Raw genomic sequence first — 4,150 nt, 5'->3', positions numbered from 1 at the left:
TTACTTTAAACCTAAATCTGCTGTGTGTATTAATAATTTGGTTCATATCTGTATTTCATAGAGAAAACGACATTTTGATTTGCTGAATTTCCACAATTTAAATATTCATAACACCCACACAAAGTTCAAAAACAAATTACATCCCATGTTTTAAAATCTGGGAGCTTTCTCTTTCACGCAACTCTTCTCCGTTGGAGGGGTTTGGAGGATGACATTGGAAACGTGACATTGAGCCGTTTCTTATCTCGACATGTCTTTGACCTTTTTCCCTACAGTCAGACGTGCCTCCCAACCCCGTCCTGTCATAAACCGCCCCCTGATCCCTTCACTCGTTTGCCCCCCAGTTTTGTTCGCCCCCGTGCTTAAACCGTAGATCTACTTAAGCGGCCAGACGAGTGCGCCAGAGGAGGAGGAGGCTGAGGACGGTCTGGCTTAACGAAGATAGCCGTGTTTACGACGCAACAGTCGTATCAGTCTGTGTGTGGGGAGGCGTGTGTGTCAGAGAGACAGGGAGAGCGAGACGGGTCAGTTCAGTGGGAGGTACAGGAACTAATCAATGCAATTATATATATAAAAGGCGGTCAGATTTTCCCAGGAGGAGGAAAGCAGCTTTAATCCTGGTGTGTTTTTACCATGAGGCATTTCAAATGTTAAATCAAGAATAATTAGAAGGTTGTTCTGGTTTGAAATGAGAAATATTTGATGCACTGCAGTCTAGTGATGCAAGTCGGTGTAAGACAGAACTGATTTATTTCAAGTGCTGTGTTTCCAAGACGTGCACTGCAAAAACGGCAAATCTTACAAAGTATTTTGGTCTATTCTAGTGCAAATATCCTAGGACAAAACTAACTTTCAGCCAGATTTAGGAGCTTTTTTATGTCAACAATTCCTTAGCAGTGACGAAAAAGTACTACTACCACTACAGATTATTTCACTTGCAACATTTGATCAGAGAAATAATATATCAATGGAACTACTACTTCTACTTCAATATTAAAGGCAGTACTAGGTATTTTTCACCCGCATTGTGTCATCTTGTGGTACAATCAAGTAACTATGTCACCTTCAATTGGTATAAAAATCATATTTACAGCTTTCAGACCTCAAATAATGCAAAGGAAACAAGTTCATATTAATTTAGAAACAACAATACCAATGTTTTAACTCAGGACGAGTTCAGAAATCAATGTTTGGTGGAATAAACATGAGGTTTTCAATGGGGCTCAGTGTAGTGGGTTCTTAATTTGTTCCAGAGTTGTATATAAAACATAACTTAAAACAAAATTATTTTGTAATTTAATTCTTTGAAATTGGGCCTAGGTCTCTTTCTGAAACTCTGCCTTCAGGATATCAATACAACATTGCTCCTTTATTGACTTTTTTACTATGTTTTTTCCAGTGTTTCAAAGACAAGTAGCTCACATAATTGTCATGAATTGTGGTGGATGGTGGTGAGGCAGACGCTGAGGACCCAGGTAGGTTTGTGAAAATGATGATATTTAATGAAATCCGAAGTACAAGGTCCAAAAACCAGGCAGCACAGCTGAGCGGAAGGCTAAAGCTCAACACTGGTAGCAACTGGCACACGAATGGACAAGACAGACTGGGACAACACATACGACAAGGACCCGACAGAGACACAGGTGACATTAAATACACAGGAGGTAATTAGTGAATGAGACACACCTGGGAACAATCAAGGGGCAGACAGGACACGGGCCCTTGACGCGTTTGTTGTGAACGCACCATGAGTGTTTCTGAGCTAATTAAGGTTTTTATGATCCAGGAAGCTACTCAGAAAGTTTTGGTTATTTCTCTCATAATTTACATCATAACAATGAAGCATCCTAAATCACGTTTTCCTTCTCTTTAATTATAATCATTCTGCCTCCAGATGTAAGAAAATGCACCGTAAGCTTTTATTTTATGGTAGAAGTCTGCAAATCTTTTTTGGAAAGAAATTTTAGTTTAGCATTTTTATTTTCTGTCAGTTTCAAAGTATATATAAGTGGACTTGTTATTTGTGAATGTGTCAATAAAATACTCATTATTCTTGCTTTTTATTGGACAAATCACTGTAACTCCTCAGTGCTTCAACATACAGTTACCAATGGGGAATCTAATGAAAGGTAACAACCACAGGAATTGTCTACTAGGCACAGAGTTATTGATAGTGTGAATTACTTGTAATTGTAGATGTATAAAAACAGCATGAAAGTTTGGAAACTGCAGCTGTGAGGAGGAGCTGCGCCACAAAGGCGGAGCTAAGTCCCCCCCAGGCGTTTTGAACAGCTGAATGGTTGCCATGGGGATTAAAGGATTTCTCAAACATGCATGAAAGAATCAGGGAAACACTCCAGGTATGTTTTGATGAGGGAATAACATTATAATGTTATATGTACAAGAGTCAATTTTACATATAACACTGTTATTCACATTATTTAAGTTATTTAGGGGGAGATAGAAACAAACTTCTTTAAACAGACATTGCATGACCTGAAAGTTTTAAGTCTTATTCTGGTGTTTGACATATTTTTCAGTCTGGAAGCTACCAAGAGAAACATCATCATGTCATGTTTTCCTTTGGGTAAAGATGATTTGCATGAATATCATAAAGAAAAACAGAAACAGGATAATAAATATAATCCAGATTTCCTGCAGCTGAACTAAGACTGAGTCCCTCCCCTGAACATCCCACCCACCGCTTCCCACAAACTGAGACTTTTTGTTCTGCATTTAATGTTTTCATTAGCAAACTGGGAGCAACAGAGTCGAGCAGGAAAGGATTTGTAAGCGCTTACTGGAAGTTACTTAGTGCTTCTGAAAATTCTGCTTCTGGATTTTTTATTTTTTAAATCTCCACGCTTTGTTCTTTCTGTTTATTTTTGTTCACACACTCTTCAGTTTTTATCACCAGCTGCATCCAGGTTTGCCTCCACACCATGACCCGTCCCTCCTGCTCATCTGCTGGACTCCTGCTTCTCCTGATTGGTTACGCAGCAGCAGGTAAGGGATGGGAGCAACATGCAGTGGGAAACAGATTATCCACAGATTTCTGTGGATTCAGATCCAGCCTGAATCTGAATCCAGACACAGGAATCTGAGTTTTGCCAGCACATCTGTTTTTGATTTAGCTGCAGTTGTTGCTTCACTTCTTCTGATTCACTGGCAGCAAGTTTCTAACAAATACTTCAACAAACCCTTTTGTTTCTTACTGATATTTAATGGAAATGTACAGAAACGAAGACAAATCCTGAAGAGAATTACAATCAGGTTACCCCGCTAAAGCTAAACAACCAAGTAATACTAACACAGAATTTTTAAAATCTCATTAACTATATTTTTAACATACTGTTGATAAATCCTACTAAATCACGAGTCAAACTGGTCAAAACAACATAATTTCATGCTGACATCATGTTGAAAACAGGAAAACAGTGAATGCTGACAGCAGCTGAACGGCTTCCAGCTGCTGGAGGTTTAGTTTCAGCCTGAAAAAGTACAACTGCTGCATGATGTGTAACTGCCTGCAGCAAACCTACACCAGTGTTTTATTACTCCTGATCATAAACTGTTGGTTTTAACGCAGCAAATTATGTTGTCATATTGCAAAAGCAAAATCCATCAAAATCTTCTTTTACCACCGTAAACTTTTAAGGTTTTTTATTGTGGTTTTGTGAGAAAGGCCCGTCATAAGTTATGCAGATTTGTAATTTGGAAGAAAAAAAGATTGTTTTTCACATAAATATCTGAAAAGTGTGGTGTGTAATTTATATTAAGCCCCGCTGAGTCAGTGCACATTTTACTTTAAATCCAGCGGTGCATCTTTTGGAGTTTGTCTCTACCAGTTTCGACTGAAACATTTGCTTATTCCTCACAAGTTCATACAGATTGAATGGAACGCATTTGTTTTCTCAGTCGGACTTTGACTGGGCCGTTCTAACACACAAATACTCTTCGATCTGAAGCATTTTAGATTTGGTTGCGTTTGTGGTCATTGTCCTGCTGCAGTGTGAGCCTTTTTCATCAATATGCAAGAATTATTGACTTAAAACAAGATTCTGTATCTTACCGAAAAGCTACTTCTAAGATAGTTTTGTGAAGTAATATATTTGCACTAGAAACTACACAAAAAATACTTGGTAAAAGT

The sequence above is a fragment of the Xiphophorus maculatus genome, chromosome 22 (genome assembly GCF_002775205.1).
Source record: "Xiphophorus maculatus strain JP 163 A chromosome 22, X_maculatus-5.0-male, whole genome shotgun sequence".
Classification (NCBI taxonomy): Eukaryota; Metazoa; Chordata; class Actinopteri; order Cyprinodontiformes; family Poeciliidae; genus Xiphophorus; species Xiphophorus maculatus.
This window is presented reverse-complemented; position numbering follows the sequence as displayed.